General features: G+C 38.7%; 1 protein-coding gene across 11 annotated transcripts in view; it reads left to right on the forward strand.

The window, feature by feature from the left end:
• Positions 1-5,309: 5,309 nt before the first annotated feature.
• Positions 5,310-14,765, forward strand: part of ZNF217 (zinc finger protein 217) — a 105,819-nt gene continuing 96,363 nt past the window's right edge. For 7 of the 11 annotated variants that reach the window (XR_012154676.1, XR_012154678.1, XR_012154674.1 and 4 more), the window contains exon 1: positions 5,310-5,465. The gene's annotated coding sequence lies outside the window, so the exon portion shown is untranslated. The other 4 variants (XM_073309360.1, XM_073309362.1, XM_073309361.1 and 1 more) reach the window with 4 other exon arrangements.

A 14,765-nucleotide genomic window follows, 5' to 3' on the forward strand; every position in this document is an offset into this window, starting at 1 on the left:
GGAGGGGACGTGTAACCTCATGCATGGTTACCGATCAGTAAAGAGGTACAGCATAAAATCGCTTCTTGGATTAATTGATGTTGCAAAAGCCTGATTGCTTGCAAGTCTCTCATCACTGTGTCATTTGGGTCTTCACTTAGTAAACCTAATCATGTAAGCATGTTAGTCAAATCTGACACCACCTCTCTGTACAAAACTGTCTCTGTAGCAGGCATTTCCTGTAAACATAGTACTGTGTGAGGCAAAAACATAGAAGTCAGCTGACACATGATTGGCTTTTCTTTTACTCCTTGCTGAAATAAAAAAGCAATTTGTATAAGAGAGAGGTCAAAGACAAGTAAACAAAACATTGCAAAAGCCTTCATCACAAGAGTCTATGTATTTATACGGTCCCAATCATTATAGTATCTATCTGAGCACCTCACAAACTTAAGTGAATTTCAACACTTCTGGGAAGTAGGGAAGTATTATTATCCAATTTTACAAATGGGATGCACAGAGATGAAGAGCTGTCTTGCCAACCCCAAATGATCAAAAACATGAAGAAGGCCCCCAAAATCATGATTTTTTAAAAAATACATGTCTTATTTTTTATTTGCCTTCTGATGTTTGAGCCTTTAAATTACATGAGTCACGTCTTCAAGCTTTTCTCCACAACCATGAGAGCTAGAAACAATACACTTTTAAAAAAAATGAAAGCTGAGATTCTCATCACTTGCCTCCAAGAGCAGGGGCTTTAGGAAAACCACCAAATTGTGCGAGACTCACAATAACGTTGTAAGAATTGGCAACACTAACAACACATGTCTAATATCATACAGGAAGTCTGTGGCAGAGTTGGGACTAAGCTCAAGTCTCCTAAATCAGTGTTTATCAAACTTTTGTACTGGTGACTCCTTTCACATAGCAAGCCTCTGAGTGTGACCCCTCTTATAAATTAAAAATACTTTTTTATATATTTAACACCATTATATATGCTGGAGACAAAGCAGGGTTTGGGGTAGAGGCTGACAGTTTGCGATCCCCACGTAATAACTTCGCGACCCCCTGAGGGGTCCCAACCCCCAGTTTGAGAACCCCTGTCCTAAATCCATTCCACTTTATCAGGCACAAGATAGTACAGCTGCCCACATATGAATCTAAAGTAAGGGAGTTCCCATCCAAAAGAGTGATCAGGCAGGTTTCCTACTCTGAGGTACAGAGTGGATAATTTAATTAACCTATGACAGACTTAAGTTTGGGTAAAGGCTTCCTGTTGCTCAAGCAGCTCTGATGTCAAGTGTCTCTCGGACAGTGTTTTCCCTTTGATGCACACACCCAGATCTTTACCAAAAGCTTTAAAAAGTGTTGCAATGCATTTTTTAAAATAAATTTAAAAATTATTTGTAGGGGGTGGGAAGTGGAACATTGAGGGAGGGAAAGCAACTTTATTTTATTTCTCTGTTCTCTTCTGGGTTTGCTGCAGTTTTTCTAGTTTGTGACTAAACTGAATTTTGTGAGCCTATATATCAACAAATAGCATGACACTACAAAGATTGTCCTATCAGTCCTCCCTGTGCATTAGACTAGAAGTTTTCACTTCACACATAACACATAAATGAAATGGTTGCAGTGATTGCAGAAAGACAGCAAATATCGTCAACATAAGACAAAACGAAGGGAAGAAAATATGATTTTTACAAGTTGCCCCTTGCCTGATATCAAACATTTCCAGACCCACAAGTAAAAATCATAGAGGCCATAGTGGCTAATCTGTAAAAATAAATATTTTCATTTCAGATTTCTAATGTAATATTATATGTTGCATTTAACAAAAGTGTTAACTTGTTCTGGGCTTCTTGATTTTCCTGAAACAATCTTTCTGTTTTCTTACTCATCACTATCTGCTGATGACCTGATCTCTCTGACCTGCATTTATTTCTATTTGTAATATTGATTAGCATGCTACAGTTTAGCCAGTCTCAAAAAAAACCCAAACCAAAACAAACAAAAAACAGGCCAAGTTGTGCCAGAAGATACATGGACCCAAATCCACTGATTTGGCACTTATTTGTATTTACATTGACTTCAAATGCTCACATATCTCAAGGGCAGAAGTTGACCATACATTTTCATTCTGTGGTGCTCTTCCACACATGTAGTAAAATTTGTTTCTTCAGCCTCGGGTTCTGTTCACATCAGCAGGAAGTGCATCTGCTTTACTGGACAGCTGAATGTGGTCCATAGTGGTATTCAAAATGTTAGGCCCCAATTCTGCAAACACATATATACAACTGCACAACTCATGTGAGTAGTGGCATTCATTTACAGAGGACTACTCACACCAACAAGTTATGCATGTGGTTGTAGGATCAGAGCACAGGTCTGAAATTTATATAGAAACAAATATTGCACTGCAACAACACAACCTTTTCCCCAATTATCACATATCATAATGGACACAAATATATGCAGCTTCTGCATTTCCTCTTAAGTCATATTTACAGTCACTATAGGTGAAATCCTGATCCCAGTGAAGTCAATTGCAACATCCCCCTTCACGTCAATAAGGCAAGATTTCATCCCAAAAGAGTTAAAGCTTAAAAAAAAATAAAAGAAAAAAGAAAGAAATAAAAAACCCAACACGTGTTCATATGTCTCTAGTGCAAGCAATGTTGCCAACTTTCGCAATTTTATTGTGTCTCATGACATATGGTATTTTCCTGAAACTTGCAAATATGAATGCGAAAAGCTTTAAAACATTTGGAGTTGGCACCACTGACATGTCACACACACAGCTTAAGGCTATTGTATGCTACTTAATGCTTTGCCATGCTTCTGCCATTTTGAAGTACAAGCAACATGCTACAAAATTCTACAAAGATGCACAAACACCTACCTCAGGCACATCACAAAATAAATAAGAGTTAAAAAAACCCCTAACATGCTGATCCAGCAATTAAGTCTGAATGGGTCAACCACTGCACCCACACAGAACTTCCAGTGAGACTCCTCACAAAGTCAATAGCAAGATTGAAGCTTAAAGTTGCAAAAAACACATAAACAAAACCCTGAATTAACAACCCAAAGGGCCTAAATCCTGTAAACTGATACACATGGGGAAATTTTGACTTCAAGGGGCTCCATGTGGGCACGTGGGGTCCACCTATCTGACCAGTTTACAGGGCCAGGCTATAGGAATATAAATAAACTTTAAAGTTAGCCCTTGTTATCAAGTTATTGCCTTGGTTACACTAGAGGTCCTTCCCAGCTAGTGGCTAATGGAATATAGAACACAAGTAAGGAAAGTATGGTTCTTTAAGGATCATCCAGTAGTATAGCTCTCTGTTTGCCAGTGACCATCATTCCCTTTGCTCAGAGACACCTATGAGGTAAAAATCCAGGGAGGTGAGACAGCACATAAAACTTTGAAAAAGGTTTTTGCTTGATCCCATGTTTGTTTAATTTGCCCAATTGTCAACTTTCCATTTCCAGTTGAATATTGGGGCCCAGTTTAGACTAGGAAAACAAATTGTGGTTTAAAAACTGTTAGCTAACACACCAGTTTAAGTGCCTCCACATTAGGGATTTCCTCTGTTTAAACCAGAATAATTTTAAAATTGATTTAATTTAAAATGATGCAGACAGGGCCTAATAGTATCATGAGTCTGATCCAAAGCCCACTGAAGTGTGGGACTGACTTCAAAGAGCTGCAGCTCAAGTCTCTTAAACTGTCTCGAGGAAAACAAGAGAAGCAACATAACTGGGAACTCACCCCTCCCTTACACCATTCACTTCAATAAGGTGCTAACTTCAGGGTCTAACTGAGACTGCTAACTGCTTTGCTAACAGTATTATGCATTCTATTTAATTATAGCATCTAAACCACTCAGTTGGAGCTGAGACACTTAAAAATATTATTTTAAACTCCCCATTACTTGCTACTTTGCTGAGTTCATTCCGTTTTGGCATACATGCTAATATCTTTTTAAAGAAATGTAACAACCCACCAACTTCAGCAACTGAGCAAATATGTGAGCTACCATCACAACATGTTGCAAGAGTATGGAATAAGCTCATGTTCTCCCTCTCTCTTTTTTTAAGTGTTACCATTTCTTTCCACTAGGTATGTTCCAAAATCTTCTTTCATTAATTTTTCATTAATTTTCCTAAGTAAGGCTATGACTGGCAACACATTGTCTATCTGCTGCCTTTTTTATGTATGTGTGTTTCTCTATTGTGGAAAATGTGAGTTTGTTCTAAACTTTTATTTATGTAAACTATTCTGCAGTAGCTAGTGGTCAACTGGAGCGTACTAGCAAGACAGAAAAAATATCTCTAGCTGTTTTCCCAGAATGATCACAACAGGAAACTAATGAAAAATACTCATATGTATGTTATTTACATTTGCTAACTTCCATTAAAATATACCATAGTAATAGTCCAAAACAATGTGCTTTATAATACTGTTATTGTGGACTATTAGTCTAGAATATTGTGAGTGCATATTATACATAAAGCCTCACAGTATTCTAGAATAATAGTTCCTTTATATGTTTTGTAATTCAGGAAGTTAGCTATCTATCTTCCTGAATTACAAAACACATAAAAGAATGAAAACTAATTTGCTCTTGATTTCTTAGCTGTTTAAGAGAAATATAAAAGGAAGTAATCCCATTCTTACACAGCTCCTTCAAAATGGAGTTACTTGGTAGCACAAAGGAAACAACTCAAATGGTGTTAATGGTCCCCATTCATAGCAACATTAAAGACAATTGGTCTGATTTTTCAGAGGTGCTGAGCAGCACCCGTTGAAGTCAACAAGACTTGTAGCGGCTCAGCATCTCTGGGAATCAGGCCAAAAAGGAGCAATTAGATATTCCTTAGCACTTTAATGGTCTCAGGTCTGTTTCCATTGCCTCCTATTATTCAGTGTATTTACAATTTAAAAAAACATTCCACTCTGCATCTGCTCCCGCCTGCTCTCCCTCTTCTACTTCCTCCCTTTCCTGTGCCCCTGCATCCCTACTGTTCCCCATTTTACCCCCTCCACCTCCTCTGCTCCCCCCCAATCGACCCCCGCAGCTCCTTCATCTCCCCTGCTCTATCTGTTCTGCCCCTGCTCGTTCCCTCTTCTGCCCCCTCCAGCTCACTCCCTGCTCTCCCCCCTACTCCAACACTTAGTGCCTTGGTTTTGACACCTCCCACTTGTCCAGCACGTTTCGCTAGCTCCGCCTCTGTTCGAGCGCTGCAAGGGGGCGGGTTCGGGGCCCCTGAGTGGGCGGGGCCATCGGGAGGGGGCGTGGCTCTAGGGGAGGGGGGAGCACGGCACAACAGCTGCAGACGGAGGGGAGTAATTTATTACAAACAGTGGCCCGAGCGCGCTGGCTCAGCGGAGTCCGGGCTCCTTTCAGCAGCACCACAGCGGGGCGGCTAGACCCCCCCTCCCCCTCAGGATGCCGGCTGGGGAGGCAGCTCGCTCCCAGGTGAGGGCGGGAGTTCAGCTGAGGGCACCTCCAGAGGGGTCAGAGCTGCTCGGTTGCCTGGAGGAGACACAGCCCTCACCCCCCCCCCCATGAGAAGGGGGGGAGGGGCTCAGCCCATCTTGAGGGGGGGGCGAGCGTTTTGGAGGGGGACTAACCGCCCCTTGAGACGGGGACAGAGCCCCCACCGTGAGAAGAGGCAGGTGGGGAGGGGGGGTGTTTTGCATCTTAAATCAGCAAGGTGGCCCATCACCGTGGTATCTTGGCACCTTCTTTCCCATGGAGGTGGGGTAGGGGTATTGGCCCCTCCCCAGGTGGGGGGGCAGGTATGTCTGTGGGGGGACATAACCCTCCCCCCCACCCCACGGACATGACGCCTGAGCAGAGGCGTAAAGAGGGTCAGGTGTGTGGAAGTAAAGCACAGCAGCCCCCAATCCTCCCTGCCTGTCTCCCTCTCCTTCTTTCTTTCTCATTCAAGCCCCAACTCGTGTGTTTGTGTGTGTGAGAGTGAGAGAGAGAGAGTTTCATCCTCCACCAGGCAATGGAAGAGAAGGAGCAGCAGCAGGTAAAGAAACCGCTTCTCCTCCTGCCCCCCCCCCCCCCCATACACTCTCCAGGGTCGGATCTTCATCCCAGAACCCCCTGGGAGGGAGGAAGAGGAGAAAAAAGAAAAGGCAGATGAAGAATGAGCATATCTTCTTTCGTCTCTTCCCTCCCACCTATAAAGTTGTCGCTCTCTCTGATTTCCCTCTTTGCTGCCTGGGATCACCTCTTCCCCGCCCCCCATTCTCTCTCTCCCTCTGTGTAAGTAGGTGCTTCAAACTTCCATTATATACCTAGGTATTTGTTTTAAATATTCAAAATGTCGACCTTTTTAATCGGGGCGGGGGGAGAGAACATTTCTTTGTGAGTCAGGGATGTTCCTGGAAGAAGGGTTTGGTTTGTAGTCTGTGTGGCTTATCGGGGGGCGGAGGAGAAGAGATTTGGTAATGAAAAGTTTATTGATCAGTCTTGTCAGTTTCTTTTTGTTTCATCTTACTGCCTGCTATGTGAAGTCTAAGAGCCTCCAGATCATTTATTTGGTATTTTTTTTCTCTTTCTTTAAACTAGGGGAAATAGGAAGTTTTAAAAATAAATAAATAAACCCCATCTGGTTTCTACAACAACAAAAGACGTTTCCAAACGAGGACAATACAATTCCTTAAGTGTTTGGAGATTTGATTTCACTCCCGATTCTTAATATTTGTTGGGAGGTATTGGATTTTTTTTAAAAAAAGTTATATACCGTTCTATTCCTGGGCATGTGTGATGTATGTTTGTTTGTTTTGACATATAGAAATTCTAAAGCCAAAGCAAGCTCTTCTGTATGCGCTCTAGTGAGCCATCCCATAAAATATGGTGTGTGACTTCTTGTAAGTGTTTGAACTGAAGTGTAATAGTTTTGAAGTGGTGGCCAACAAAATCTGTTGGGTTATTGATCTACTGATGAAAGGCGTTTGAATTTGAAAAGGGTTTAGTTTAGGGTTTAGTGTGTGTGAAGTTTTTTATTATTTTTAATGTATAGGTAGTTTTTTATTTCTAAAATGACCTTGAGGGTTTAAAAGCTACATCAGTTTCTACTCGGTGGGTTTGAGGGGAGGCAGCACTAGAAGGATCTATTGCAAAGCGAAAATAGAAATAGGAACTAAAGTAGATGCAGTGAAATGTTTTCTCATAGAAGTATGTGAAAAGGGAAGTTTCTGTAAGTCTGTATGAGAAAGAACGGGGAAATAACGCAGTTTCAAATGCAATGAGAGGATATCATTCTTCACATTTTATTAGGCCTTTAATGCAGGACTGATATGATCTGGGAGACACAGAAATTAAAACGCCTAACTACAAGTTGAATAGCAAGCATTGACTTGCTGACCAACGCTTACATTGTTGGGGGCTGGTTTTGTGTCTGCAAAGGTAGCAGAGCACAGGGCTATGACAATAGCTTGCAAATGCTTTCACGCCATGTTTTATTACTCTTATGAGCTCTTTTATTAACTGTACTTTGATTCCCAAACCTAATACTCTAATTTGTGATCTATTTAAGCATTTTCTCTGATAATGTGAAGGGGCAGTTCCAAATAAGTAAGATAAACTGCATTCTTCAGCAAAGGGGGAAGGGTGAATTCCCCCCCCCCCCCACTAGTTTTGTGAACTGATGAGTCAATATTTAATATCTGCGGTAGCAATGCTAATGCGTGATGGATCATTAATGACTTAGTTAATCTAATATTAACGGTTCTTCTAAATTGCAGAGAATACTACATCTCTGATTTAATGCTTGAAATTCATTAAATCTTTTGGCCTTTTCTTTAAATCACTGAAATTTCAGGTTGTGTTGTAATTTTTATACTTATAAGGAGGAATAGCAAATAACTTCAGAAACGTGGCTATTACAGTAATTGATTGATCTGATTTACAGCCAGGAAACTTCTGCACATGCTGGAGTTGCTGATTTTTTTAAAATATATATTTATAACTTTTTGGGGGTAGGGAAGTTGGTTTTTTTTTTTGGGAATCATTAAAGTGTACATAACTATTTTAAAAACAGTAGATCTGATTTTAGTTAAGGTTGATTCAGTTATGTCTTCATCACTTTGGAGTTGGTTGAATGACTTGACGTGAGATTAAGCACAACAAAAGAAAAGGCAGGGGAACAACAGCTGCCTTCTAGTACTGGAGCACTAGTGCTCTTAGAAGGAAGGCATTTTACCTTTTAGTATTGTGTGGTGTCAAGTAAGTTTAAATGTTAATGTTTATATTCATGATATATGAACATTCTAACAATACATTTCATAACAATACATTTCATACATAAGTTCTGTATGTTCATGTTGATTTTTGTCTTTTTAAAAACAATCTTTTAAGATCTGATATTAACTACTGGATCTATCTCATTAACTTTTCAGACAAAAAGTAACAAACGTTCACCACTAGTTTGTACTTGCTTAGTTACTGTGTGGTAAGAACTTTAAGGTGTGTCATTAATGGCAGCTGACTATTCTTGCAGAGAAGTCTTGTTTGTTTTAGGTAGGTGTTTTATACAGAATTTCCAGTGAGACAAATATTACTACATTGACTGGACTCATTCTTTCTGAAAACTTACTCTAAGGCCTAGAAGAATAATTTTACCATACTGTAATCAGAGTTTATTTTTAAAAAGTCATTAAGGATCACTGCACATTTTGAGGGCTTTTTCACTTCCTTCATTAAACATATTCTTAGGTAATACGTATCATATTTGCTTTTTTTAAAAAAAATTATATTCTTGACCTACATTCTTATTTACAACAAAAGTGTGTTTTTCATTTTGACAAATAAGTGGGTGTGAAATTGTTTTCTGGGTTTATTTACGTTAAGTGGCCTATATTTGTTTCTTGAAAACAAGGCTACTATAACAGGCTTTATAGAATAGCTTCTAGGTTTTAGAAGTTTGGGTCAGGAATACTTGTTTTAGATTCTAAATGGATAGCTCTGGGGTTTTTGCTTTGTTTTGGTAAGGAAGAAGGGGGGGGCGAGGGCGGGTAGAAAGAGGAAGCTAATAAACTTCAGCACCTTTATCAGACCATCTGACAAAAGGTTACTTCATTTTGGCTTCTAGATTCCTTTAAACCCCATAATTACCTTCTGAACACTTCTTACTAATCTTCAAGATATTTGACTAGAGTATCTCCTTATTCATAATCTTGTGAATTTAGAGTTGCATTGATAGACGATTAATTGTTTGGTTTTTACATAAACGAAATCAAGTGCTAAGTTATCGCTGTTTTGCAGAGAAAGTGGTTTAAAAGAAAACTGGATTTCACTTGACTTTCAAAACGGTGATTTACTGTAAAATTTGAGTTACAAGAATCTGAAGCTTTGTAATTAAGAAGCTCTGGGGCAATGTTAAGTAAGATTTAACCTTTTTATGTCTAGTCTTTCCTGTCCTAATTTTTGTTGCAGTGAGTAATGTCTTAGTACAAGACTTCTGTACAAGATATAGAACACTCTATACTTAAAAACAAAACAAAAACATTAACACTATTGCTAATGTGTGGGAAGAACTGCTTTTTCTCCTTACCCCTTAGAGGTAAAATTCCTTTCTTTAGGGGAATCTGGAAGAGGAGTTTGACCTTTGAACTTGCATGCACACTTCCACACTGCTTTCAGGATGATGAAATAACTAAGGATATTTGCCAGTGTCTTACACTTACCTTGTTTCATCTTTTTTAATACCTAACTGTTCGGTTTTTAAATATAGTAAATGTAGCACATTTCTGCCACAGTGGGGCTGCCATTAGCCAGGCTTACCACCCTGTGTTTATTTTTTGAGACTCCTGATTAGAACGTCAGGTGTCTAATAAGATACTTGTTTCTGCTTCACATAATTACATTTGTAACTCCAAATTGTCTCAAACATGCCATTTACTTGGAATGAACTCCTGAGCATTTCTAAGGACTCTCTCACTTTTTGTCACGGAAGTTATCTTTAAAAAGTTAGAGTTTCTATTTCTATTGCACTAGCAGGATTAGGGCCCCATTGTGCTTGGTACTGTACAAACACTTAGAAGGACATAGTTCATGCCCTAAGAGCTTTACAACCTGAGATACAATGTGGGGAAGAGGATATATACATAGTTTAAGTCTAAAATATGTTATATAAATAAAAATTGCACATCAACTATACCCAACTGCTTCTCAGCCTGTATTTAGTTGTGTAATTTCTTGTAGGTGTCATAGAAGGAAGTGGCTCTTGAAGGATTTGGAATCAAGTTTACTTTACAAAACAAACTGCTTTAATTTCATTTTTGAAGTGAAAGAAAATATTTAAATTTTCACTTCCTTGCTGCTCAAAACACAATCACATGACAAGTTTGGTACCCATTAAATGGGTGGCTGCAATCTGTCTTGGGAAAACTTTCATTGTGGTCATATGACTTGATTAAGGACTAAGTTACTAATCTATTATGTATTCATATCATGTTTTATTCCTTATTGGTATATTTGTTGATGAGCCTAGAAAGTGATGTGAAGTACCCTTTTGATTTGAAATTAGACTGGTGATAAGGTGTTTGCAGCATATGTGTTCGGTGAGGAATCCTATAAGAATGAATACAGATGAGAAATAGGTTAAAAAGATAACAATTTAATTAAGTAGAATGAATTATCAAATGGCCTTTAAGTGGCTATTTCAAGAAAAAGCATAAGAGAAAACGTCACAATTGGATATAATATGTAGAATATTTGGGGAAAGCCTATTTTGATAAGTCATGCTTAGTGACTTGGGTGGATTTCTAAATATGGGATGTAAGTGAATAAATGACTGGATAACTACTTTCCTAATAGGTATTGTAGATTTTGTGCAACCAAACTAAAGTATCAAAGTCTAATTTTGTTTATGCACAATGGGCACTCTAACATTTTATTACACAGAAAAATGTTTAAGTGCAATTCATCGCTTATCACATCATATAAACTGCATGTGGAAAACTGAAGACTCATCATTGTCCTTGTATCCAAACTTTACTTTAACTGTAGTCATGTTTGCCTGAAACAGGTGTTGGGGAAATTCCTAATTTATGCCAAACTTTTTTTTGAGAGGTGTGGTGGTTTCGGGGAGGGGATGTACTAAAATCCACAATCTCATTTTGAGTATGGTGTTGGGGGGGAATAGTATAAGCTAGAGCTGAGGAAACATGGTTTTAACTGGTTGTTGCGATATTCATTCCTCCTCTTCCCCCCCCCCCCCAAGTAAAATAGAACTTTAAATCTTAAATTGCTGTCTAATGCTTTTAAAGGTTTACATTTTTGGGGCCTTTCTTTAAAATCGTGCTCTTGGAAAATAGTAGACAATGTAGTTTAGCTTTGTAAGCTTGACTTTGTAATATAAAACTGAGAACTGCTACTATTCTTTTATTGCATATATCCATCAGTTTGACACTAGTAAATTGATGCCTCTGATATGAGGGGCAGTTCAGAATTGTCACATCTATATCTCTGTAGAACAAGGACAATCCATGAGTTTCTGCTATAAGATCTACTTCCTGGGTAGAAAAAGAAGGCTACTAGATGTCTTCTAGCTACATTTCTAGCATGTTTCTGTTTTCTTAACATCATCAGTCTCTCACCCTGTGCCTGATTTGTGAGGGAGAAAGTGTATGCCTTAGAGACCATGCACTTTTTTTATGGTGTAGCCAGAACACAATTTTGGATAAGCCTTGAAAACCATAGGTCCAAATTCAGGTGGTGTATGAAAAATGATCCTCACTTAAAGCTTCCTGTTTGAGTGCAGATTCTGCCTCTTCTCAGATTTCTGTTGAGGAAGGGGTCTGAGTTGCAGTCAGATGGCAGTATTGGGAGGAGATTAGTGTCTGCCAACAGTGGTTCCTCCACAGGCAAAAAGTAGTTTCCCAAGGCAAAGAGTAACTCTGGATGCTCCTATGACCTCTTTAGCTGTACAGTGTAATGGTATGCAAGTTGCCCCATACTAGGAGCTCTGGAGAAGCTCTTGGATACCCTTGGCAGGAAAGCAGTTGTCTCTCAATAGAGTAGTAAGGCTTTGAGCCCAACTCAGGGAACTGCAGCTTACCAGCTCATCCACTGAGTGAGACTAAGCGGGGCTAACATCTTATGGCTAAGAAGCAGAGAAGTCCAATCCTGTTACATCCTTGTAAAGGATATTTCTCCAATTGAATGAACTGAATAAATATAATACACTCTCTATGAAAGATCAGATTTAAATTCTCTTGCTTCATCAAGGCTGCCTTGCGTGGAGAGAACAATATAGCTATTTTGAAAGGTAAAGTCTTGGTGCTAGTTTAAATGTGTGAAATTTTTTGACTTAATGGAATTGCATCATCTCATGGCAGCAGTGAAATTGTATCATAGGACTTATAAACAGTGATCAGTATAGTGCTTTCTGATGATTCTTAGTACATGTATTCACCTCTTCATGATGCCTAAAGTATGTTTTGTTTCATGGACTATAGGAAATCCTTCCATCCTTCTGCCCAAATCTGAGAGAAGGAAAAGTTGGCGGTCAGAACAACATTTGTGAACTTTAAGGATTTGTTTTTAACTTGTATAATTTTAGCCAAAATACCAAGAAGTGGACATTGACATTCAGTATTGCTCAGAGGATACTTGGATGCAGAAGGGAAGTTTGTGCAAACCTGTAACTTCTGATCTTCAGCAAGAGAGAACTTCTGATCTTCCTGGTTAAGAGTCATTTCATCCATTGAGTTGCAGAAGTTCTATTGTCTCTCAAAACATTAAAAAGAGATTCCACACAGAGATCTCTTCAGAGAGCAAATACTTGTTTCTATAGTATAGACCCCAAAATGGGTGGGAGAACTCATTCTCTGCTAGTTATTTCCAATTGGAGGACACGGCTACCTATAGGAAAATGTCTTTGACTTGCATTTATGCAGTCTGGTATACTCATGAACTTTATGTAAAATTATAGTATAAAGTAGAGAAGTTCACTAACTGTATTCACCAGTATTAAGAGATGTTTGAATATTCTTCTTTATCCTCCTTCACCCTCAGGTGCCTAGGTATCCACCAGTTTCCACCATGTCTTTGCTGGTTTGTTCAGGCTTCTGAGTGTCATGTTGATGGATTTGGCTTCTTTCTCTATTCTTCAGTATCACGTTTCATTTTCCTCTTTTCAGGTGGTGTCTGTATTATTTCTTGCCTTGGAAACCATGTTAGTGGAATCCTTAAAGCATGTCCTAAATATGTCCATTGTTTTCTTATCATATTTGATGTTTTAGATTGGTTTGTTCTGCTTAGAGTTTCTGATGTTGCAAAAAATGCTTTCCAATAGACTCCAAAGATCTTGCATGAGCATTTACTTTTGAATGAATTGATCTTATCAATTTCTGATGTAGATTTCCATGACTCTGCCCTATAAAGGAGGGACAGACATGATACTGGTGTTAAAAATTCGTATCAGCTCTTGTATAATGCATACTGTGGCGAAAACTTGTGTGGGTTGGCTTCTGCTCCCTCATATCCATATTAATATCGTTGTGGCAACCCAATGGTGTCAGACTGGACAATCTAATCATAGCTGATTTTCTAACAGTTCTTGCAAAAAAGAAAAACTTGAACCACTCTTAAGGGGGTTGGTTTAGTTAATGAGCTTTTAAATTTTGTTTCTAGAGAAACTTACACATGGAGGATTAATTGTAAGACCAATAAATAAAATTTCTCTTCAACTGTCCATGAAGCTTAATTTTATAGTTCATTAGGGCTGTGTCTACACTACATAGCTTTTAGCAACATGGCTGTGTTGCCATAGCCGTGCCACTAAAAATCGCATAGTGTAGCTGTTAGCTCTCCTGCCAACAAAAAACTTGTATCCCCAAAGAGCCATGTTTGCATTGTCAACAGGGGCGCACTGTTCGAGCATTTAAATTGGGGTCATATGTTGTAACTTTTAGGTTGAAAAGAGACAGTCTTTTATTGTGATGTCTTCTGCAGCTGAACCACCCCCTATCCCCAAATACCCTCCTTCCTCTACAAGTGCTCATATTGTTCTTTATCATACAAACTGATCTGTAAAGAGCTTTTTTATTTAAAAGGACTTTTGTGGAATTAAACACATGGCTTATTTGAAAATCACCTTTTTATGTAGGTGAGAAGAATGTGTCAGAAATTAATGAATTAATTCATTTCCCAAAGATGGGGTTGGAGTGTATGAGCAATACTGTTTACCATGAAAAGATAGCCTACATCTTCTCCCATTATAAGCCCAAATTTTTGTAAATACTAACATTTGAACTTTCAATCTTACTTATTTAATACTATTTTAATAAATACTCATATTAAATAGAAAAGTTTATATCTTTCCTTCTGCAAAGTCAGTTTTTAAATATACTGACCTCCTGAGTCTAACTTTCAAGACATTTGCTTAAGTCATGCTGCTGGTGTCAAGCTGACTGCATGGGTTATGACCTTTGTCCTTGATACAGAAAGTGTATACCATTCTAGAGACTTGTGCTGCTGCTGTTAATGCTTACAAGATGAAGAAAGGATAACATTATATCCAAAATGCATGAAGTTTTTTTAATGTTTTGTGGTATGGGAGATGTTTGATTTCTGTTTATCTGGAGTTTTACTGCAGAAAGCAGGTTGTGGATTTGCCATTGGGATCCGAAGAGTGAAAAGACAGACATTTGGTTAACGTTCTGCTTGACGGTGTGATTACTTTCTAAATGTAGAATACCAAAATCTTCTTCTGCCTAACTCCTTGGGCTATAAATGAAATGCCTATGAGCATTC

The sequence above is a fragment of the Lepidochelys kempii genome, chromosome 13 (genome assembly GCF_965140265.1).
Source record: "Lepidochelys kempii isolate rLepKem1 chromosome 13, rLepKem1.hap2, whole genome shotgun sequence".
Classification (NCBI taxonomy): Eukaryota; Metazoa; Chordata; order Testudines; family Cheloniidae; genus Lepidochelys; species Lepidochelys kempii.